This window comes from Pipistrellus kuhlii, unplaced genomic scaffold, assembly GCF_014108245.1.
Source record: "Pipistrellus kuhlii isolate mPipKuh1 unplaced genomic scaffold, mPipKuh1.p scaffold_m20_p_5, whole genome shotgun sequence".
NCBI classification, from domain to species: Eukaryota; Metazoa; Chordata; class Mammalia; order Chiroptera; family Vespertilionidae; genus Pipistrellus; species Pipistrellus kuhlii.
The window spans coordinates 62005920-62031990 of NW_023425551.1; the positions used below are offsets into that span (position 1 = coordinate 62005920).

Sequence of the window (26071 nt, forward strand, 5' to 3'; positions counted from 1 at the left end):
AAAATATGAAAAGTTTATTGGCTTACATTCAAAAACAGTTAGCTTTAAATTTGAACCAACTAGGTGATAAGTGTGTCATTTCTTAGTTGTACTCTTAGTGGAAAGTTGTCAAGAATGTTTGGCATTTCTTAAGCTTGCTATCTCATTTGTCCCCTTTTATGAATGTCAAGTTGATATGTTAAACCATAGGACAAGGAGAAGAGGACAGCCACAGTTCCACTAAAATATATACATCAGCACTTATAAATACCATGCATGGTGTGAAAGTAGCCTTAATTTTTAAAATGAAATGAATACTATCTCTCATTCCCTCGGTTCTTGTGGTCTTTCTCTCCTTTTACCTTTCCCTTCCCTTTCTCTTTTCCCTTCCCCTTCCTTTCCTTCCACTTCCTTTCTTTTCCTTTCCTTTCCTCTCGTCCTTCCTCCCTTCCTGCCTTTTTTCTTTGTCCAATGGTGCCAACTAACATGGAACAATAAGGGATACTATTAATTGCCCACTTGTTGGAGACATCAGATCTCTTATATTAGAATGAAAAAGAGCAAATAAATATATTTCTGCATATTCAAATAACTATAAAAAACAGAAATCATTTTTTTCTTTCATAAATTAAAAAAATGGCAGTCTTCCAGCAAAAATATATTTTCAGTAATTCTACAAAACTTCTACCAAAGGAAGGTGTTGAATTTATACAGTCACCTACTACTGTGCTAGATCTTATATAAGGAAAGTAGAAATATCAATAGGTGTAGAGTTACAAGCCAAAAAAGCAATTGGAACAAAAGCTGAGCATTTCTAGTATAATAAATCAAGCCTCACCTTTCGACTTAGTCTGACCAGGTTATTTCTATTTTAACCCCGTTTTGATCTTCAATTTGAATGCGGCAAGGCTCAACCTACATCGATCATTTCCTTCCAACGTTTGATTTTTCTGTCATTCTTGTGGGAGTGTAGAAGATTTTTAAATATCAATGTCTGGTCTGTATTCCCTAGGGCCTAGCTGATAGTTTGAGATATTGTAAAAACCTGGGGATTTTTAATGAGAGTAGAAGTTTCGTGAAACTTAGTTCTCAAAAAGCTTCTCAGAGTTTATTCATCAAATAATTCAGGGTGTAAAAGTAGCACATAAACATTAATTGAATAGCCATTAAGCAGTATGACTATTTGTTTTTGGTTGATAGAGGACATAAAGTTCCGTACCCTGTGGTGGAAAACAATTAAGTCTTATGATGAGCATGCCATTAAATATACTACTACCAGACGTAGACCAGTTCCACTTTACAAAATAGCAGTCAGCTGCTGTCAAAAGCCAGCCTGCGTTATAGGATGTCATAATTTTACTGTCATGGCTTAGCTGCTTATAAATATTGTAGTGTGCCTCATGCCTCATGCTAATGCGATGACTAATGGTTGTCATTATCTTCATTCAATCTCATAAAAAACTTCCTCAGGAGAGCCCGATCCTAGCTTGAATGCTGCTTAAAGCTAAACTGTTTTTTCTAAAACACAGAATATAAAAAGCACTTAAGTACAAGAGGTTGGATGGATAATTTATTTTGTTTTGAGTATGTTTGACAGCTGCTCCTGTGGTTAAATTTGCCATGAGCCGAATTGATGTCCCTTATGGGAATGCCTTATAGATGCCTATATGTGTAATTGCATAATGCTTTACAGTTGTTCTGCTCATCTGGGACCATAGGTGAAGATGTGCGATAGAAAAACGAAAGGCTGGAATAAATTGGACACTGACTGTTTGGAGGGTCCAAGATTTTAACCATGGGGGTGAGTCCCCTCGTAGAATATAAACCATTTGTGATGTCATGTATGCACTTGACTTACAAGACACGAGCAGAACACTTCATTAGGGGCCTGAAAAGAAATGCTTAAATGGGTTAAGCAGCTCTTTGCACCTGATGGAAACCAAATAGGACATGAAATTAACGTCAAACGTGAGAGGCTTTCCGTTTAATTCCAAGCTGTAGCAGCGCAGCAGTAATGCATTGACTCTCAAATGCACGTGGTTTCGTATGCCTTATAGCACCAGAACTTAAGGCTATGCATTTCTGTATTACAGAGTAAAAGCTGAAACTAAAATCCATGAATAAGAAAATATATGTGCAGTTGAGAGAATGTGATAAATATTCACATGATTTCTGATAGGCGGGAGGCACGGTGTTCCTGAGGGGAGTAAATGTCACCCGCCATACCTGAACGGATCTTTCTGGAGGCCTGGTCTGAAGAGTTATTGTCATTGTCCTTCCTAATATCACCTCCGTGTATTAGAGGGAAAGTTCAGTTTCAGCTGATGAATAGTGGCCTTCCAATAACTGTTTGTAGAATGAAATGGGGTGGAATGGAGCAGAATGGGCCAGCCTAGGACTGTGATTATTTGTTCCCTTCTAAAATTCTAATTTGTTCTAAAACAAAAGGAGCGATAAATGTATGGCTGGCTGAGTGGTCAAGGGTAGAGGTAGTTCAGAAGAGAAGTTTCTGTTTTCTTCTTTATTCGCATTTTTATTTTCAAAGGACTTACTCAGAGAGAATACATTACAATGTATGTGTTTGTTTAATGAGGCAGGGAGGGAACTGTGTGAGATATATCAGAAAGCTTCTCTTGAAAATATAAAAATTTAAAAATGTTGAATGGAAGCTCATTTCCCAGGACCTTATCAGAGAAAATTTGGGAGAGACGTCAGCTGAGATATGAACATCAAAGAGACACCAGGCCTCCGTCTATTTTATCCCAGAGGAGTTTTGTTGTTGTTGTTTGATTGTTTGTTTTTAAATATATTTTATTAATTTTACAGAGAGAAAGGGAGAGGGATAGAGAGTTAGAAACTCTCTATTAAGCAGTATGACTATATCAAATAGTCATACTGCTTAATGGCTATTGATGAGAAACATGGATCAGCTGCCTCCTGCACACCCCCTACTGGGGATGTGCCTGAAACCAAGGTACATGCCCTTGACCAGAATAGAACCTGGGACCCTTCAGTCCGCAGGCCAACACTCTTATCCACTGAGCCAAACCGGTTAGGGCCCCAGAGAAGTTTTGATGGAGGCGTGCCATGCTTTTCTGCCCGTGTTGAATCTGACCCATATGTAACATCTTTCCAAAAAGTTCCATATAAATTCCCGTGCACAATATAATACTCCCTGGGGAACTTGCTTTCAGCTAGAAAATATATTGCAGATAAGGTGACCATGCATTCTGGTTTATTATGCCTGCTGTCCCAGCACAGGTATTTATAGCACTACCATTCACTCTCAGATGTGTCCCCAGTATGCATGACAAATTATGGTAACCATATCTATAAATAATAATGAAGTGTTAATAATAATAAAATAACCTTTATGGGAAGCTTGCTCTTCGTCAGACTTTGAAATGCTTTCATGTATAATAACTTCTTCACAATAACCCAATTAGAGAGGTATTTTATTCTCCCCATTTTACAGTTAAAGAAACAAAGAGATGGAGAGCTCTGTGCTACTCTCACAGTGAGAAAATCTGAATCCAATGAAGGTCTGACTCCATAACAACATATGCCTGAGGATGATATACTGCCTTCCTGTTTCCTTGTCAACAGTAACTGGGTATTGTTGTTCTTTACTTTTTGAATCCTCGCCTGAGGACATGTTTATTGATACCAGAAAGGGGAAAAGGGAGAGGGAGGGAGGAACAGGGAGAGAGAGAAACACCCTTGTGAGAAACACTGATCAGTTGCCTTTTCCATGCATGGTCAGAGATCAAACCTGAGACCTAGGCAAGCGCCCTGATCCAGAAATGAACCTGCAAACTCTGGGTGTATGGGATTTCACGCCAACCAACTGAACCACACCGACCAACACAACACTGACTTTGTCATTCCTCCTACTTATTATAGCTATATTTTAATAACTACTGTGCATTTTAAGAGGCAAGCAAAGAGCACCTAACTAAACTAGAAGTCAACGTACATTTTTACTACTTTCACTACTATTGCTTTAATGATAATAACAATGATTTAAGTGACTAGTTTATGCCAGGCACTGTATTTGGGGTTCCCTGTATTCTCTCACTGACCTTTAAAACAGCTCTACAAGGCATTTGAACCCCACAAAAGTGTATAAATTGGAGCGCCCTGAGGTCCCAGTTCTGTCTCTGACTTCAACACAGTGTGCAGATGGCACAGAACAGGGACCCCCCCTTCTTCCAGCCTCTGGTCACTCTCCTGCGCCTTATCCGATCACCATCTTCAGAAGCACCTCCGAGACCAGCCAACACACCATTACTGTTTTTTTCTGCCTTAACTCCTTATTAAGTAACAACCATGAGCTCTCAAATTCGTCAGAATTACCCCACCGAGGTGGAGGCTGCGGTCAACCGCCGGGTCAACAGCCTCTGCGGGCCCCACACCTACCTCTCTCCGGGCGTCAGTTTCCACCAGGAAGATGTGGCTCCCGAGGGCGTGGGCAGAGAAGAAGCCCAGGGCACTGAGTCTCTTAAAGTTGCAAAACCAGCAGCGCGGTGGCCGCATTCTCCTCCTCCAGGACATGCTGAAGCCCTCCCAAGATGAGTGGGCAAAACTCAGGACATCATAGCAGCTGCCCTGACCCTGGTGAGGAGCCTGAGCCAGGCCCTTTTGAAGATACAAGCCCTGGGCTCCACCCACAGGCCCTCAGCTCTGACTTCCGGGAGAACCACTTCCTGGGGGAGCAGGTGATACTCACCAAGAAGATGGGCCACACCTGGCTCACCCCGCAGGCCGGCCCGCCCCCAGCCTGGGCTGGGCGAGTATCTATTCAAAAGGCTCACCTTCAAGCTCCACGAGGAGCCTATGGAGCCCACAGGCCTTTGTGGGTCCCGCTGCATTCCCTTGGTGTCTGGCTTTTACCTGGGCCTCTTCCCAAAACTACTAGCCATTCTTTAAGCACCCTGAAGCCCTCTCCCATGCAGTGGACCAATAATAAATAATAAAGCTTTTTAAAAAAAATGTATAAATTGCTTTAGCTATTAGCTAAATTGGTTCAGCAGTTAAAAATAAAGACTGGGATTAGTTATTTCAGCAAGCCTCTCCACCTGTCCACCTGACGTTCTATGACTAGATGAGACATCTCTGGAATAACTGATTATCAGGATGTCAGCAAGAAAGCTGATGCTGAGGAAGTTCTCAGAGGCAAAGAGACTTCCCTAACACCTCATATTATATTAACTATCCTGCAAGGCATTGAATTTACTAATGGCATGTGCTTTAAAACTTTTATCTTTTGTTTTTCTCCTCACTGTAGGACAAATGAGAAGAGAATTTGGATTTGAATCAAGGTAAGTTTCACTGCACTGTGCTAGAAAGAGCATTCTTCTCTGAAACTCTCTAGGAATTGGGAGGAATCTTTCTGAAAAACAGTATTAAATAAACATGAATACATCATGTTTGTTCATGATCAAATTTGTTCTACAACTATTTAAAGAATATGAATAGAAAAACAGATATGATAATATTATACAGATGTCATTGAAAGAAAATTCTTTTTTATTTTTTTCAAACAAAAAGTGTGAAAATTCTTACTAGTACAGAATAAGTTTTATGTGTTGCAGAGAACCAAGGAAATACATTTGTGCCTTACCTAAAAGACAATTACAGTTCACTTGGGGATACGATCAGATAAACACGCAAATAAATTGTGTCATTATAAGATCCAAATTGTCTAGTGTAAATTGAACAGTTGTTCTTAACTGGGAGTGTGTTATGTGTGTTGTGTTTTAAAAATACAGATGCTAGACTGTTCCTGCCTTGACTGAATAAATTCGTGATGTGGGAGCCTGACGCTTTGCATTTTGTAAACTCCACAGGTGATTCTGAAGTGCACCATGAATAACAACCCCTGGATTAAAATATTGGTGGAGCATATTAACATGTTAATTCTGCAGATTATAAAAGGAAGAGGTCCAGTTTGGACTGAGATTTTAAAAGATGGGCTTATAGAAGAGATGCGATTTCAGTGAAAGGTCAGATGTGGACAAGAGGTAGGTGAAACAACTTTTTCTTCTTTTCCTTTTTTAGCTCAAAATTAAATCTTGCCTTTGAGGTTGCTTTTTCTGCATTTCAGGTTTCTACTTGGCTTATATAGATAATAAAACTTACAACAATAAATACCTGGAAATGTTCCATCATCTAGTAATATATCTACAACATGGCTACATGCAACCCAGGTTTAAAGTCTTGCTTAAAGCTCGTATAGTATTATTAACATTATACCTCAAATAAAGAAATTTAATCACAGCTAGTACATTGTGATTAGTAAATTAAGACGGATAACTTCCAAAGGGTAGGTAAAATCTGTGTTTTATTAAAGTTTGGATTCTTAGATCTTAAGCTTAGAAACTAGAATATACAAAATATATTTTGCTAATTGAATAAAAGGTACATTTGAATTCACTTGGTTTATTCATTCAGCCTTGTTTGTGGGCAGATGAAGGATAAAGTATTTTTTCTCTGCCGAAACCGCGGTTTGGCTCAGTGGTAGAGCATCGGTCTGCAGAATCCCAGGTTTGATTCCAGTCAAGGGCATGTACTTTGGTTGCGGGCACATCCCAGGTAAGGGGTGTGCAAGAGGCAGCTGGTAGATGTTTCTCTCTCATCGATGTTTCTAGCTTTCTATCCCTCTCCCTTCCTCTCTGTAAAATATCAATAAAAAAATATATATATATATATTTTTAAAAAAGTATTTTTCCTCAGAAAATTTGGTTCTGTTTGTTTCTTGATTCAGGACCCATGAGCTAGCAAAGACTTTTAATGCTTTTAGCTCATCAGAGTAAGCTTTTAGATGTTTTCTTTTCCTATAAAAAGACTGAAGGGGGAAGGAGAGTGGATAGAAGTAAGAAACTAATGAAATAAAGAGAAACAAAAGACCGCAGGGAAAGGAGAAATGTGGAAAAGGCAAAGGAATTGCACGGGGCCTTTCCCATCCATGTTTATGCCCAGCACCGCTGGCAAATCCCTCCTTTCAGGCCAGGCTGCACAAGGGGGAGGAGCACACAGCCGCCAATCTGTCCATGGGAGGGACAAGGCTTCCCACACTTCCTCCGGTTCGATCTGCTGACCTGCTTTTTTGTGGGATGGGATTGTTTGTCTTTGTTTGGTTGGTTGTTAATACGGATTTTTAAAGGCATGACTGTCAAAAAGATCACCAAAAACTCTGTCTTACTGTATTACCTCTACCCAGGCCCAACCAAGCCAAACTTCCCTAACTTTTTTTTTTTTTTTTTTTTTTTTTTTTTTTTTTTTTTATGTTGTAGAAGAAATGTCAGGAGATATTCATATTCCCCCCAGTGAGATAGATTTCATTATACTTTTCAAAACAGGTTTTTTAGGAAGAAGGAATGATAGGAAGAACAAAGAATGGAAGGAAAACAAAATACAGATGGGAAAAAAAAAAAAGAGTATGCTGAGCTGATGACAGAAAGCTTTGATTGTACTATTCATCTATGTGTTTTGGAGGAAAAAGGAGGAAGGCATCCTTTAGTGAGTGGCTCTGGACATGCATTTGTAAAGCGTTTTTAGTGGTGATGCAGCTTTAAGAATAAAGAAAAATACTCTGTTGATCATAGGGAAAGAACAGGGAGGATACAGAAGAGGGACCTTGGGCAAAAGCCACTGCCAGTGTACTGGTTGCCTGACCTCAGCCTCGGTGCCACTCAAGGGAAATCCCCCCTGGCCCTTCCTATTGTGTCTGGTTTGGTTGACACTGTTTGGCTAGTGAGGTTTACACAAGTGGCCACTCCTCCCTAAAGGACTAATGAGTGAACTCTTGAGGTGACCATACTCTGTAGGAGACACATGAAATTCTTATTTAGACTAGAACCCAAGCCTTCCAAATTGCCAACTGCAATCTTAGTAACCCTATGGGCTGCAGAATGACCTAAGAAATGATGGTTTGGAAAATGTCTGGTACCTGTCTCAAGGCTTGTATCTACTGGCCCTCATACAAATGGTTACACTTTTCAGCCTCCCCTTTGTCCTCTCCCCTCTCCAGCTGGTGCGTGATTACCTCATCCCAGACAAGCCTGATTATCATCAGTAAAAACATACCAAAAATAGACATGATTACATTATTCTTTATAAGCAGTGATTATACATGAACATATCTAAAACAGTTTAATTCACATTGAGTTTATAAAACAGCTGAAAATAAAATGAATTCACATTTGAAGAACATTTCAAGGGCAGATCATCGCCTCCTTGGCATACACGTCACCTTGAGTACAACAGTAATTTAACCAGCCCGGGATGTGCTAGAGCCACAAGCTCGCAAGATCACTAGATGCTGACATGCACATTTCTTCTCAACAAGCCATTCAGTGGCTTCACTTGAAGTGCATGCTGCTGTGAGTACTTATATCATGGAAATTGGCAAATGCTATGTCTTAGTCTGTCTGATGTGTTATAACAAAACTAGAGGCCCGATGCACGAAGTTCATGCAAAAGTAGGCCCTCATAGCCCCTGTTGCCTTGCAGCCCTACCCCCCCACTGATCATTCCAGAAGGTCATTCCAAAAGGTCGTTCTGCCATCTGGTCTAATTAGTATATTAGCTCTTTATTATATAGGATGCCACAGGCTGGGTATCTTATAAACATCATACATTTATTTCTCATAGCTCTGGAGTCTGGAAGTCTGAGATCAGGCTGCCAGCATGGTCAAATGAGGGCCTTTTTCCAGGCTGCAGACTTCTCCTTGTATCCTCATATGGCTGAAGTAGCTAGGGAGCTTTGTGGGATCTCTTTTAAAAGAACATGAACCCCATTCCAGAGGACACCACCTTCATAACCTAATCACCTCCCAAAGGCTCCCTCATCTAACACCATCCCACTGGGCATTAGGTTAGGATTCTAATATGTAAATTGGCATAAACAATCAGGGTTTATTTATTTATTTTTAGAGAGCGAGTGAGCCAGTTTACCAGCACACCACTGAGTTACATGCACATGTTAGAAGACACTCAATATAAAATAAATGTCTCTGTGATTAAGTTTGTTGCTTTGTTTTCTGGATACATATTTAAAAAAGACACTGCTTGAGACAGTATTTTTTTAGATTGTTAAGGCTCATATCTTATTGATTGTGACTTATCCTTCCTTTGCCTAAGTCTCTCTATCCTTAAAATGATAACACAATACTATCTACTTTGTAGAAATGTTCTGAGGATTAAATGAGTTAACATATATGTAATACTCTAAAAAGTGCCTGGAGAAAAATCTGCCTAGAGAAAAATCTGATGCTCATTTCAAAGATGCAGTATAAACAAAATTCAAGATGATGCTTTAACATAATTATTCCACCTTTCATTTACATAGTACTTTATGCATCTCAGAGTGATCTGATGTGCTTCCATTTAACAGTTCTTCACAGAACTTGTGGAAGTTGGGTATGGGCTTTGGAAAGCCCATACCCAACTTCCACATAAAGAAGGTGCTCAATAAGTCTTTTCTATTAATATCGATGGGAGATGAGACTACATGGTTTCTTACAGCGTTCTCCTAAAAGACCCCTAATTTCAGTTTTTGTTCCTTGTTGAGCTTTTATATCTTTCCGAAGCCCATACCCAACTTCCACAAGTTCTGTGAAGAACTGTTAAATGGAAGCACATCAGATCACTCTGAGATGCATAAAGTACTATGTAAATGAAAGGTGGAATAATTATGTTAAAGCATCATCTTGAATTTTGTTTATACTGCATCTTTGAAATGAGCATCAGATTTTTCTCTAGGCAGTTACTGCTCCTACAGAAACAAACACAGATGGTGCCCAAGCTTTCTACTGAATAGTTTTAGGCAATGGCATTTATCACAATAGCGCAGGTCACTAAATGTACAAAGACTCAAAACAAACCCACTTCTTCATGTTAGGCCTGCATGGTAATTTAGGCAAATAAGTCTTTGTTTGATAATTCAAGGATTTTCTGATTTGTAGAATGCGCTAGCACAACAAACAGAAAATCTTACATGTCGGAGAAGTTTTACAAAATAGGATCTTAAAATGCAATTTCTTTTAGAGACAAAAATCAGATCGTCATTTCTGATGAGTGTTTCTCACAAAATTAAAACTAATTTTGAGGGTATGCGTGTAGATGTTCCCATTTAGCTATGACCTGCTCAAGCAAAGCCCAGAAAGTGAGAAAACACGTTTAAAAATATATTTTTCTTAGACTCAACCTTTTGAGAACCCAGTCTCTAGAATGCAGGCTTCCTTTTTTCAGCAATAGTCCTGGGAGTTCCAGAACCCAACTCTCCTAGTTGGGTCTTGGGCCAGTCTGCCCTTGGATCCATTCTTTGTGCCCTCCCTCTCCCCTTCTCCTCCTTCCCGCCCTCCCTTTATCTCTCCCCACTCCCCCCACCCCACTTTGGCTTTATGCATAGGATGGAGGACTGAGCCCAAGGCTTCCCTTCCTAGAGTATTATCTCATAGTTGGCTCATAGTTGGCTTCTGCCAATGGGGACTTTAGGGTGGGGGCAGTGGCAGAAGACTTGAACCTGGGAACATGGAAGAAGCCAGGGCATTTCTCTGTACATTCATTTGCCTCCTGTATCTATCCAGGCAGCACTGAAGCCTGCCATGGTTCTGGTTCTCACCAAGTAACCCAAGTCCCTCCCCCCTCATCCTGTGTTCTTCCAGCCTGGGATTGGTTATGACTTTTTCCTCTTGCTAAATCTATTGGCCTCACTTATCTCTAAATGGCTTCTTCTGTCTCTTTCATTACCTGTTTCATGTTTTCATCTATCCTTTGCATAAGAATATGGCATTTATATATTCCAGGTGAACCCTATTTTCCTTGATTGGACCCTGACTGACCCAAGGTATTAGGCTCCTCCTGCTCAACTGAATTCTTGGGCAAAGTATACTTTTGGAAGTGCAGTTACTGTGTGTTCATCCCAAAGATCTCAGAGGACCATCTGGAGCAGTGTTTCCCAAACTTCTCTCATGATGAGTATCACCTGGTGGAGTTGTTAAAAATACAGATTCCTGAATCCCAACTAAGAAGTGCTAAACTAGAATTTTGGGGAACATAAGGTAAAATTAGTATGTAATTTTGTATAAAAAAAAGTATACAATTTTACTATAAAATTTTGTATAAAAAATTTTATATAAAAAATATACAATTTTACTATAAAACTTTGTATAAAAAAATATACAAATTTTACTATATGTTCCCCAAATTTCTAGTTTAGCACTTCTTAGTTGGGATTCAGGAATCTGTAGTTTAACAACTCCACCAGGTGATTCTCATCATGAGAGAAGTTTGGGAAACACTGATCTAGAGTATGAACTCCCACAATCACTGTTCTCTTTGCAGCCCTTCTCCTTTAGTTAAATGAAGATTCTATCTGGAGCCTGCTCTGTGCCACGTTCCTGAGATGAAAGCAGAGAAAATTTATTTTTCTTCATTTCTGCTAACAAGACACTCAGCCATTACACATGAATGTTAGTCCAGCCTATCCCCCTTCTTTAAGCCACACTCTCCAAATTCACCACAGAGAGCTGATTTATGAGTGATTCTGCTACCAAATGGTAGTATCCTTCCTAAAAAAACACAAAGGATGACAGGATTCCCAGCTTCTTTCCACAGGGATGACTGGCAGGGCGGGAAATGGATCTGTGAGCTGCTAGCATTCTAAAATTCTACTCCTGCTGCTTTGTTCCTAAGGGAAGACATTTGGGCCCCAAAACAACTCCAAATTTTAAAATGGCTTTAGGGAGTTTAAATTAATTCTAGGAATATATTCTTAATGCCAAAGTGTCAAACTAGGGATGTGCATCTCATGCTTTCATTAAACTTATTTTGGAATTTGAACACTGAAACATAAATTGATGAGGAATTTCTAAAAATAATATTTTGTGAAGATATTCACCTTTTTGCACACTCCTCGGCCTATTGCATTGCTCAATGCTCTCCGCTTCCTGAAATGATATCTTTTTCTTTTATTGTGCTATGAATTCTCCACCAAATAACCACATTTCCAGGAGTGTTATCTGAACTTCTGTACTCATTGTCTGGGCGACTCCACTTGTCCGTGTCCATGCCCACGTACTGCAGTGTCTGAAATGCACTATGTCTCTGTCTCGCATTAGCTTTTATGCTCCAAAATGAAAGGACTATGAAGACCATGTTTCATCTCTGCAGTGCCTGTAACTTTCCAGGCACTTAGGAATCATTCAAAATATATTTGTTGTAATATTTCTGGAAAATATTCTGACAGTTCCAAGGCCTCTCGTGCTGGCCAAATTTAGTATTTCGGATCACAGAATGAAAAACTTTGATTGGTTTGTTTTGTTTTTTTGCACTAGGAACTTTTTTTTTTTTTTTTTGCCAGCAAACATAGAGCAGACACTGGCTATTTCACAAAATGCCCAGTGTTTGTGCCCCACATATAGAAGTTCCTGTGTTTTGTTGACCAACATTGATAAATAGGGAACGAGACACACAAGAGGAATGGTAGCACCTTAGCACGTTGAGGACAAAGATTCTGGATTCATTTTCTTGTTTATGTTCTCCTTCATTGTAGTTGTATCCTCTTTCTGTGTTTGTCTTCCTAAATTTGAACCCTTATTTTTAGTGTCCATCCGACTATATTACCACTGCTTCCAACATCAATTAAGTAAATTCTATGTCCCTAACTCATTTCCTTTGGAAAGGATGAGCTCAATCATGCTCTTTTATTCCATAGATAATGGCTCTCTTTGTACATTTTGGTCCATTGCCTCCAGTGTCATTTCTCATGCATCTGTTTATTCTACCCAATTAAACTCACAGCTTTGTGGTCAGAAGTACTTTTCCTATCTCCTCACAGAATGTTCACATCACTTGTGAACTAAATATCTTCTAGATTTTACCAATATCTGTGCCAGTATTTTTAGTCCTTGTCACATTGCTGTGTTCGCTCTGCAGCTAGACCCTTGGATGTTAGGTCAATCACACAGGACACAGCTCTGGGTGCTTCCTTTATTCCAGTCCAGAGTCCATGGGACTGGCTGGGCAGCCCAGGGACTTCAAGACCCTTTTACCACTTTTCTCTAAGCCAGGACTATCCCTAAGCCGCCTCTAGGGGACTCACAATTGCCCCTCTAATAATCTCCTCTTTGATAATTGGTTCTTTGTTACTAGACATATTCGTTTTTCTCATAGCACTTAAAATAATTCATAACTATACACATTTACATACCTACATATATACATAAAGTATATATAGAATAAGCATATAAATAAAGAAGTTAAATGTATATATTTATACATATATACCCGGGTATAGTTATATATAAAGTATATATAGATATTAAATTTATTCAAATAAGTGCAATATATAATAGATATAAAATATATGCACATATGTGTATAGGTAATACATACAGAAAACACCAATATGTGTGAGGGTACATATGTGTGTGTTTTATGCTTTCATTTTCTCTGACTATCCACATATTTCCTTCATAATGACTTGCTTCACCACGTGACACCCAAGCCTAACACAGAGCCTGGCACATGGTGAGAAATATTTATTGAATAAATAAAGCTGTAAGAGCAGAGAATTCTTTCCAGTCTTAGTCATATCAGATCTTAAGTCTTACTGTAAAAAAAAAAAAAAGAAAAAGAAAAGAGGAGTAGAAGAATAGAAAAAGAAAGGAGCCAAGGTGCTATTCTCTACTCCACAATTTCATGGTTTCATAGTGTCTCCTCCCACAAGAGGCTCTCAGACTTCTCAGTTTGTTTTTATTGAGGGGAAAGAGGAAGACAAGAAAGTCTCTGCTATCCACTGTTGGTGCTACCCACTAATAAAGGCTACAAATATTTTAGCAAAAAGTTTATGATTTTCAAAAAATTAATAATGTGTTCCTACATTTACTGTTACAGACTTCTTTTTCTTCTCTATGAGCACAACCCCAGTATCTTTAGAATATACCTGTAGCATGTGCACTTCTTTCTCCTATAACAATTTTGGTCACTAAAAAGAGAGTGTGGCATAACTACAGGAGGAAGCAGTCGAGGATGGTGGCTGACAACAGGAACTGTGAAGTCAAACTGGTTTCAAGTCCTCACTCCACTCTCTGGGAGATGGTAGGCAAGTTATGGAAACTTGCTTTGTTTCTGTTAACTCCTTTGTAAATTGGAGATAGTAATACCTAACTCATAGGACTTCTTATGGGATTAAATTAGTTTGAACATGCAAAGCCCTTAGAATAATGCCTGGCACAAGTAGATAGTCAGGAAATGTTCAGTAATCATGTTCTCATTATTTATGTCACTATTTTTGCCGCCATCACTGAATTAAGGCAGGTTTACTTCTAATACAGAATAGATGCATTCCCATTAAGCACAAGAAAGGGGGGGGGGGCAGAGAGACAATGAATACGTAAGTAATAGGAAGCAAGAATAATATATAGCAGAGATGCATCATCAATGTGAAAAGGTATGATTGGAGGTCAGAATTCTAAGATTTTTATGTCTTTTGGTAAGCAGTTTTTCTTTCTTACTCCTGGTAGAATATATACCTTTATGTATTTTTTAAATACTTAATGATGATGATTACTCTTATTTCCTCTTTCTTCATCTAAAAAATTTGGAAAACAGCTGATTATAATCAACTTTTTAATAATCCCCAGTCTTATAAAGGAATCAGAAGTAATTTAATGATGTTGAAACTTGTTCATTCAAAGTCTATTCATAGTCCCCCAAGTTGTTTGAATTCCTTTACCTCATCAAAAAAGGCATTAAAAATTATCCATATTGTTAAACAAAATTATCCAAATTGTTAAATGTGCAGTAACACATTTAACACTTTAAAAAAAGGAAAAGAAACTTTCCCACCTGACTACACCCTCGTCTGCTTATTTGTTCTTTATTAACATATTTGACAAATATCCATTAGTTTCTTATGTGTCAGGCTATGCACTAAAAACTAAGTAAAAAATAAGCAATAAAAAAAGGAAATGAACAAGGCAAAGTCTCTGTTTTCATGAAGCCTAGTATCTAGAGGAAGTTTGAAACAATGAACAAAACACATAATATTTCAATTACATATTGAGATAATCATTATGCTAGAAATAAATGGAGATCTTGAGATAGACTAATGAGAATGGGTAGTAGGGAGGGTGGGAGCTATTTTAGGCCAATTACAGAAGGCCTCTCTGAGGAAGCAACACAAGAAACTCTTGAGGAATTATGAAAAGGGGATATGAGTAAAGTAAGAAGACAACCTAGCTAGATATTAAAGTAACGCAAGCAAGAGAGATTTGTGGCTTAAATCTTAAGTGTTGGCAATGGGGATGCAAAGAACTAGATATGAGAGATGAGTAGGAGGTGGAAATGACAAAATTTGATGAATTAAATGGGAAAGGTAGGAATCATGTATGACTTAAGTTTCTGCCTCAAATATTAGATGATGGTTCCATTCACTGAAAAGGAAAAACTGGAGAAGTATCAGGAGTTCTGTCTTGATCAGGTTAATTTCATGAAACTTATGCGACACCCCAATGGAGATGTTAAATAAGCTTTAGAAACTGATGTGAACCTCTTATGTAAACTAGCCAATGATGGCTGGCATATATTGGCCCTTAGGTTTTGTATTTCTTCATTGGAGGCTGAGACCCATTAATTCAAAAACCAGCCAGCGGGGAAAAAATCAAATTTTTATACACCCATTTATGTTTTAAAGAGGCCAAACAAGCAGATTTTTTAGCCATTTAGAACCTGCCTGTTTTGCATATCTCTGCAAAATCTCACCCCACATCCGATAGCAATAGCTAAACCCAGACCATAAAGACCCCAAGCCACTGCTACCCTTCAGAGCTCTCTGACCTGGAAACTGCCCGCCATGCAGCTTGGTGACTTTGCCCACTTTCAGAAGTTCCTTTTCCAACCATCTCACAGGAATCTCCTTGTCCTCCTCCATTTCTGCATAGCTGCCCTGGGCCTTTGTCCCTGAATAGACTCCAGCTCTGAGGAACTTCTCCCCAGTGAATTTGTCAAAGCAGCTCCCAATAAAATTTGTGTGTGCTACTGCCATCTTGTGGTCACTTTTTTTTTCCTTGATCAGATACAAAATCTCTTTAATCCCCAACAGAAGCTCAAAGATCTGACTTCGGGAAATAATTAGTATAGAGATGGCCTTGAGGCCATGAGAATCAATTATATTATTTCAGGAGAAGAGTACAGAAAGAAAGCAAGAGGGCCCAGGACTAAATCTGAAGTTTCCCCAAATGTGAGCTCTAGTAAAGAGGAAATAGATACAATAGCCACTTGGTTAATTTCTCTTCATATCCTATGACACAGGCCAGACACTGGTTCCTTTGGGACAAAACCCTATCTCCTCCTCTACTAAGCCATGCTGTGTCTGAATGACTGCCCTTCTCTCTTCTCCTGTGTTTTCCTGTTATTGTTCTACCACATTTTATAGGAAGTACTTAGTTATTTGTCAGTCTACACATGAGGCTCTTCTCAAAGACAAAACGTGTGTTCATCTCTAAATTCCACGTATCCACCATAAGGATTGCTAAACAAAGATGTTCAGAATTTGACTAAACAAATGAATGAATCACATCATCTGACTGTGTTAGAATGGGCTGCTAATGTGGCGATGGAAGTTTTCAAGAGGCTGGGGAACATTGGTTCACCATGATTTCATGATGATGGTACTACTATCCATTTCTCTTTCCCAATCTGAAGTTAGATTCTACCCCACACCTAAACAAAGACATTAGGGCAATGGACTTACATATGCAGAGATAATGAAATAATGTGAAAATATTTCAAGTAATTAGAAAGGCAGATAATTCCATACAAAATCTCAAGGTGGCATAATGTTATATTAATTTGGTACTGCTCCTTTAAATTATTTTAAATAAAGAAAAATTATATTTCAGGTCAAGTTATATAAGATCGGAGATAATTCTTTATTCTTAATTAGATTCCCTTTTTGTGATTTCAATGCAGTTTTTGATTATCATTTAAGGGAGCAAAGCTGGTCCAAGAATATTATGGATGTGTCATATATAGCATTGCTTCCATATATTTTTCACTAAGATACAGGTTCATCATTCACAATTTGGCCTTTGAAAATAAAAATTAACCAATATTTGGGAGGTCTGTGACCTCTACATCACCGCATTTAATGACTAAGGTAGAGCCAGACTGATGTGACTCAGTGGTTGAACGTTGGCCCATGAAAAAGGAAGTCATGGTCCTATCCCATTAAGGCATGTGCCCAAGTTTCAGGCTGAATCCCCAGTAGGGAGCATGCAGGATGTATAGATTTATGTTTATCTCTGATCATAGATGTTTCTCTTTTTCCTCTCCCTTTCTTTCTCTGAAATCAATAAAAATATAATCTTTCTAAAATTGCTAAGGTAGAATAAGCATTCATAAATACTTCATAGCAAAAACACAAATGGAAAACATAAAAGATCATGAATGCTATTTGAGTAATATAAACTTATATCCACAAAAAACGCTTCTGAGATGTGGTGGTACAACATCCTCTACTTCATTCATTATGAAACAAAATTGATTGTAAGGCATAATTAGTAAAAGTTTTTTCAGTATAAAAGGTAATCAGAACAATTTTATGATATTTATTATGAGAAACATACTGATTTTAAAATTTAAAAATGTGTCTTACAATTGATTTTTTAAATGTATGTGTACAGCAAATAACTGAACTGAATTAATTTCTATGGCTGGGAGGAATTGTTAATGAATGTTTTAGAATTCTGTATTTATCCTATGTAATTATCTATGATTATATAACTGTAGATAATTACATATTAACTTACATAAACATATGTTTTAATTTATTTATCTCTGTTTGTGAAAATACTAAGGTTAGTCCCTCTTTGAGACATAAACAAGTGAAATTATAGATTTCAGTATAAAAATATAACACCAATTTATTGTTGCTATCAGTAAACATTTACAATAATTTATTATTTACACAATGCTTTCACAATCATTTTTCAGTGATTTTATTTTATCTTTAGATCTATAGCAGTAGAGGTTATAAAGACAATAGTAGTTGCACATTTAAATATATACCATATATTTAAGCATTCATTTTCTACTTGTTCTTTATTTCTTTTTTTTTTAAAATATATTTTATTGATTTTTTGCAGAGAGGAAGGGCGAGGGATGGAGAGTTAGAAACATCTATGAGAGAGAAACATCAATCAGCTGCCTCCTGCACACACCTCACTGGGGATGTGCCCGCAACCAATGTACATGCCCTTAAACCTGGGACCTTTCAGTCTGCAGGCTGATGCTCTTTCCACTGAGCCAAACCAGTGCCAGCTTGTTCTTTATTTCTTGATAAAAGTTAAACACAAAGGAGTACAAATTCTATACAATAAAAGCCTAATATACTAAGTGTCTGGCTGACTGGTCAGCCATTCAACCAATCAAAGCATCATATGCTAATTATATGTTAAGGCTACTCAACCACTCAATGTGACGGGCACTGACCACCAGGGGCAAATGCTCCGACAAGTAAATTAGCTTGCTGCTGGGTTCCAGCAGATCAGGACTGAGGCCCAGAACCCTCCCATGGCTCCTCCAAAGCTGGACAACCTCACACATCCCTCCCCTGCCCTGACCATGCATTGATGGGATCCCTCGGCCTGGCCTGAGCTCTCTTGCAATCCAGGACCCCTTGGGGGATGTAGGAGAGCCGATTTCAGCCCAATCCTGCAGGCCAGGTTGAGAGCTACCACTGGTGCAAGAATTCGTGCACTGGGCTTCTGGTACCTGGCAAATCTTTCTGGTTGTATAGGCAAACAAAGTGTGTGTGTATTTTAAGGTAAAGATGGTATTATGGTAACCAAGGAGCCTCATAAACTTTTCTGACTATATTCAAAAGCCAAATGACAAAAGCAATATTCTTTACAACTCTGTAAGTTAAAGAAATCTGAATAATTTTCTTCAAAATGAACAGATCAATAATATGTATTGTGGCACCTCTCCAAGTACTATCTTATACATTTATATAACAAAAGTAATGCCCATATAAATGTTTGTTTTCTTAATGTAATAAACTGGAGGACCGGTGCACAAAATTCATGCGTGGGGGTGTTGGTGCGGGGTTTTCCCTCAGCCCAGCCTGCACCTTCTCCAATCTGGGACCCCTCGAGGGATGTCTGACTGCCTGTTTAGGCCCAATCCCACATCCCTCTCACAATCTAGGCCTGCTGGCTCCCAACTGCTTGCCTGCCTGCCTTCCTGATTGCCCCTAACCACTTCTGCCTGCCAACCTGATCATCCCCTAACCACTCCCATGCCATCCTGATTGATGTCTAACTGCTCCCCTGCCAGCCCGTTTGCCCCTCCTCTGCCAACCTGGTCATCTCTAACTGCCCTCCCCTGCAGGCCTTATTGCCCACAACTGTCCTCCCTTGAAGGCCTGGTGCCTCCCAACTGCCCTCCCCTTCTGGCCATCTTGTGGTGGCCATCTTGTGTCCACATGGGGGCAGGATCTTTGTCCACATGGGGGCAGCCATAATGTGTGTTGTAGTGATGATCAATCTACATATTACTCTTTTATTAGATAGAATAGAGGCCTGGTACACAGGTGGGGGCCAGCTGGTTTGCCCTGAAGGATGTCCTGGATCAGGGTGGATGTTTCCTTTGGGCATGGGGTGGCCTGAACAAGGGGCCTGTGGTGTTTTGAAGGCTGGCCATGTTCCCCAACGACCCAAGTGGAGGCCCTGGTATCTGGGATATATTTACTTTCTACAATTGAAACTTTGTAGCCTGGAGTGGAGCCAAGCCTCCTGCTTGCTCCATGGAGGCAGCCATTTCTGTTTGGATTGTTTACCTTCTATAATTAAAACTTTGTACCCTTGAGTGGAGGTTTAGGCCAGCAAGGAAAGGCAGAAAGCTTGGCTTCCTCCATTGCCAGGGAAACGCCTCCCTCCCGCTCTCTGTGGCTGTAGCCATCTTGGTTGGGTTTATTTGTATACTCACTCTGATTGGTTTATTGGTATACTCGCTCCCACAAACCATTGGGTATGGTTTGTGGGAGTGGCTTGTGGAGCAGAGTGATGGTTAATTTGCATATTATTATTTTATTATGAAGGATGTTTAATTTGCATATTACTATTTTATTAGGTAGGATCATCCTCTAAAGATAAGAAGGAATCGGTGTATTTTTTTAAAACCACACAAAAAGCAACACAGGAGAGCAAAGGTAGCTGTTGCTGAGGAACAGAAACATCCTTTAAGGAACTGGTCCTTCCTTCTCCTCTGGATCTGGGAGGGCCCTCAACACCACCTGTTTTAAGGCACTTGGTGCTCTGCGAACATTTTAGAGTTAATTGTGGGGGGGGGGGGGAAACAAACTGTTTACAGCACTATGTGCTCATTCACATAATATTCCTGTATTTGGAAACTACCAAAAGGACAGATTGCCTTTGTGTGGAAATATGAATGTTTTCTAGTTGGCCTGCAGGAATTATCCAAGGTCATGCCACTATCAGGTGACTGGGCATAGTTCGAAGCATTGTGCATGGACCAACACTTTTAATCCTTTCAACAACCTCCCAAATAGGTGTTATGGTATCCCTATTTTACAAATAAGGAAACTTATGCTTAGACTAAATAACTTTCCATAATCATACACTTGTAAATTTCACACTCAATAAAACCACAAGAAACTGTACAAAGCACAAAAATGTGTGTTTTATGGCAAGAAATATGAGGGATGCATCACGATGATCAGCCTAAATAGCAGTTCTACTTACCTGGGTAATTAGGGGTGTTATGAAAGGTTATATAAAGAAAAGGTGATCCATTATTTCAAGATTTGAGAACATAAAATTAAACACTTTTTTCTTGTCAAATATTTCTGAACCTTTAATACTGTTATACTTTATGTCCCAAGAGGGAATGTAGCTTTCCCAACAATTTGACCACAGATCTCTCCTCTCCCCCTTCTAAATACAATAGCATCTTATGGGGCTAGCACTCCAGGAAATGCTTTGGAAAATACTGACGTGAATATTAATAAGGTTATCTATTGCCAATACCAAATCTCCATGGACTATTTAAATACCACATTTATTCATGAAAACGTTCTCCCTTATCCCCAGAAGAAATGTGTATTTTTCCAATCTTTTTTGCAATTTCTGACTTATAGTAGGTAATGATATAATCTATAACTAAAGCACTTTTTAAAATATTATATATGTACAAATATATATTATATATTTATGTGTATATGTATGTATAATATATCAGAAAACACACACACACATAAACACCAGAATTTACATATTCCAAATGATATCTCTTCCATGGAGCCAAATAACTTTTTAAATTCCTTTTTGGAGTTGGCTTTAAGTAATTAAATTTTTAAAAGTATCCCAATGATGTTCTCATCTCAGGATTGAAGAATTTATGGAAAGAACTAAAACTATGTGGAACAAATTGAAATTTTGAAATTGAGACTATCAAGCAATGAAATTTACTTTCTTGTGAGACTTAGAAATTCATTCTAATATATATATATAATATATATATATTTAAACAATGTAATTATATAAATAGGCATGACATCACCCTCATCCCTATTTAAACAATGTAATTATATATACATATAATTGCATTGTTTAAATAGGGATTTATATATATATAATAGGAATAGGAATGTTTAAATAGGAATTATATATATATAATTACATTGTTTAAATAGGGATAAGGGTGATGTCATGCCTATTTATGTAATTATAATATAATTTATATAATTATAATAGGAACTATAATTTATATAATTATAATATATAATTTTCTTCTGGGGAAGAAAATGCAATTTGTTACATTAAGTAAGAGGATATAGATATAGATATAGATATAGATATAGATATAGATATAGATATAGATATAGATATATAACTTCAACAAGTTAAATATGTGAAACCCTTGTGTATAAATAAGATAATAATAAAATAAATAATGAAAATAAGGAAGTGAGTGTCCTGCATTACAGATAAAAATGAAAAATAAACTTCACTGCAAAACAACAACAATAAAAAAGAAGCTTCTGCTATCAAAGTAGGGGCTGGGGAAGGGAGCTATCTTCTGTTTGAGCCTTTTTCTTTTTGTCCCTTAGGTATCCTTGGAGTTATACTTGCTAAATCCTAGGGCTTCCCTGAAACATTTAATATTATAAAAGTGACTGTGTTTCACTTCAGGCAAACCTGGATTTGAATCAGACCATTTACAGACAAGTTACCTAATTTCTCCAAGTCTCAGTTTCAGTTTTCTCATCTGGAAACTTATTGGATTGAGATTAAACATGACAATGCAAAGAATGCACTTGGTCTAATGCCTGGCACAGCCCCCATTTAAATGATGACAATACATTTGATAACTAGAATTTAAACATCATGTTTCAAGTTTTTGAATGCACTATTTTGCCTTGATTTCTAACAATCTTTGCATAGACTTTTTAAAAAATTAAATTATTATCTGTGTACATATCTTACCATTGCCCCCCCATACATGCCCTCTACTTTTTTTTTTTTTTTTTTTTTTTTAATATTCCTCCATCAGCCTTTTAGGCAATATTTATTAAACATGTGCTAAGCACAGACCACTCTGTCACAGATTAGGGACACAGAGATGAAATAGATAAGCTGTGTTCCGAAAAGCTTATGGCTGAATGGAGAAATGAAGTTTATATATTCCATGTTATTATACAGTGAGAATAAAAATTCCCCACAAAGATAGAACTCTGTAGAAACTTACAGAGTAAGAGGCCGATGCTGACAAGAACCAGGTGAGTCTTTGGGGAGGGGTCTCAACTAAAGGGATGCTTTAAATAATAGGAACACTAATAAGACAAAGAATCGAGGCCCAGAAGTATAGAGTATTTTCAGGGAAGAGCTAGCTATTGGTTCTGTTGGTTCATAGTTCTTAAAAGAAGTCACAATTAGATTCTAGACAGGTTTGTGAGGCCTGAAATGTTGAATGAACAAAAGTTGAGTTTTATTTTTATATATGTATAAGCAATGGTGAGCCACTGAGAGTTTTGAACATGGGAGTGATATGATAAGTGACATGTCTTAGGAAACCTAACCTGGAAGCACCTGATAGTGTGTGTTGAAGATGAAATGATTAGAAGCAAAAACCCACAGAGAAGCTGTTGGTGTAACCCACAAAAAAACTGAGGTACACCCCTGTCAATGGAAGAAAGGGCATACTGGTGGTAGAAAGCTGGGAGCACAGAGGACTTCTTTCAAGGTTGTGTTTCTTTATCAAGCACAAAAACAACAGATTTTATACTCTTTGTGGGGTGGGGTGTAATTAGGGGCATGCTAATGGAGGTAATCAAGGTTAGAGGCTTTGAATCCTTTCCTGAACAAATGCTAAAGAAGACCTTGTCTAGGAAAGTAACAAAGATGCAAGGACAGGAATGAGCACAACAAAACTTGACAATAATTAAGTCTGGTGTTCTGTTTTTTTGTCCCTGCCATCTTTCTTTAGCATTTTCCACTTAACCTAGTCTGTGACTTATATAAAAATTTACCTGATTCCTGGTATATCTGTTAAGGAAAGTTTATTCACAGCATTGTCTTCCATGGCATGGTATGAGTCAATCCAGTTCAGCAAACGAGGGGAAAAAGTATTCTTTGCTTTTTATAGGGTTGTTGGTCATTCTCAGAATAAGTAAGTCATTTTGGGTTAGCAGTTGACTATTTGATTATTATACAATCATGAATAATAAAAATGGAGTCCTTAAGGATAAATATTAGGTCTCACTATCGAATAGTCTTCTGTGGCATACGAGGACATTGTACAATTACTGTAATCTTTTCACATATTGAATTGGTTCTAAGTGCTGGGTTACATGCTGTAAATGAAAATTTATTCAAGTTACTGGAGTCTCTTATGGGTAACATCTTAATGACTGAAATATTATTCTGCTACTATGAGAATAATGAAAAGGTTCTTCTCCTACAACACAACATTTTTAAAAATTTTACAGAAATATTTAAACTTACACTGAAGTAGGGAGATATAATATAATGAACACTATGTATCCTTAACTCCATTTCATAATTATCAATATTTAATCAAACACTGTCAACTGTTTTATTATCTCTCATACTTTTTAATTGGAATATTTTAAATTAAACATTTAATTTGTAAATAATTTAGTAAGTATTTCTACTGATAAGAAATATTTTTACATAATGAGCATGCATTTGTCACAGATCCTAAATATCATCTATTACTCATTTCATATACACAGTTCTCCAAATATTTGAAAGATGTTCCTTTACAATTAGTTTGTTCAAATCAGTATCTTAACAATCACTTTTGCTTATTATTGTCTCCAACGGTTCTTAATTTTTTTCTTCACATTTATTTATTGGAAAACAAGTTTAATTTCATATTTTATAACCAGTTTTTCTACACTATTTCCTACTTCTAAAGCAAAACCATAATTCATTCAACCGTTATTCAACTACTATATAATGAACAATTGCTATGTTATATATAGGATAGTGTAGTGCTGCTGAAAGTGATTCAAATTCAAAGATGACTGTGAATCATGGCCTCTACTATTATGACATTACAATCTGGAGGTAAAGGAAAAAATAGTACTGCACAAATATAATGACAACAACATATTGTAGAATTAAGTGGTATAAGATACTATGCTTCTAAAGGCAGAGGCATGGATTAGAAGATAAAGGGAGCCTTTTTAGAGAAGTTGGCATGTAACATAGATGGGTGTAGAGTGACCAAGTCTAGAGGCAATTGGGTTTTAAGAAGGGTAAAAGAGAAAGTTTATTACATGATTGAAAACCTGAAGAAGAAGAAGAAAAAGAACATAAATTTTAGAGGTGAAGGAAGTTCACGTTACATTCAAGAGATGATAAATGAAAAAACTTAGCTGCTGCCGGACATTTGTGAAAAACCTTAGCTGCAGCTAGACAAATTCAGGACTAGAGGAGGAAGGATCTTAAATGCCAGACTAAAGAACTTGAACATGGCCCTTAGAGCAGAGAACCGTTAGCTCCATTCATTTTTCCAAATACTGGAGATTATATCTACGATGTAAACATAGATATTCCATTAGTCAGCAAAAATGCATCAGCTTTGTACACAAGGAAATTGTAAAACTGTTTATGCATTCCAATAGCAATCATTTTCAAGTATTTATAGCAAGTTGGCAAGATAATTTAATGTTTTATTTTGCCCAAAAGCTATTGATGATACACTTAGAAGAACACAAACAAATTGGAGTTGATTTAACTGACATACACTACATAGCAGCTGAAAGACCTTCATAAAGCAAAGATTGATTGTTTGTGGCATAGTATAAAACAACAACAACTCTACCATAGCAGAGGTAGATGTTCATGCTATTAAAGATAGATGGACTAGCCCTGCACACTTCAGACTCTATACTTTTTATCGACTATGGAAATATAGTGAAGTTTGTAATATGTTTGAGTTTGAGTGTTCTTTTTTTTGCGGGGGGGGGGGGGGGGAAGCCTATCAATAATAAACATATATTGACCAATACATTTTTCTCTTTACCAGCATAATGATAATTGACTTTCATCATTATAAAACCCTCAAGTGACAGCTGAATTATTCAAGCCTTCAAAAAATGTATACATTAAACTTGGTTGGTAAGTATTTTCTTCTTGCATGCTATTCTTGAATAAAAGGTGATCAATGTATTCCATATCATATAGATTTTAAAGTATTTTTGAGTGTCCACATATACCAGAGATTGTGCAAGACTTTTGAGAAAATAACATTGTGCATAAAATGTGGTCCTAGTTTCCAGAGGCTTGTCTTCTACGACAGATGAGTAAAATTATAGGTAGGATTGAAATAGAGTTGTCAAACTACATTGTTAGGATTTTTCAGCTGCCATTTTGAATCAATCAGGTCATTCTCAGTGGTGGAGACCTAGCTTGTCTATTGTGAGATGTTTTGAAGCATCCCTGGCCTCTACCTACTAGATACCAATAACACCTTCCAGTTGTGACAACCAAAGATATCTCCAGATAGTGCCAACTGTCCCCCAAGGACAGAG

The 26071-nt window shown here is 37.7% G+C and overlaps 1 long non-coding RNA gene across 4 annotated transcripts in view; it reads left to right on the forward strand.

Moving 5' to 3' along the window:
* Positions 1-412: 412 nt before the first annotated feature.
* Positions 413-26071, forward strand: part of LOC118705839 — a 31453-nt gene continuing 5794 nt past the window's right edge. For 3 of the 4 annotated variants that reach the window (XR_006740037.1, XR_004983827.2, XR_006740035.1), the window contains exons 1-4: positions 3041-3592; positions 5267-5300; positions 5829-6002; positions 25567-25658. This is a non-coding gene — a long non-coding RNA (uncharacterized LOC118705839). Of the gene's footprint in view, positions 1781-3040; positions 3593-5266; positions 5301-5828; positions 6003-25566; positions 25659-26071 lie in introns of those variants that run through there. The other variant, XR_006740036.1, reaches the window with a different exon arrangement.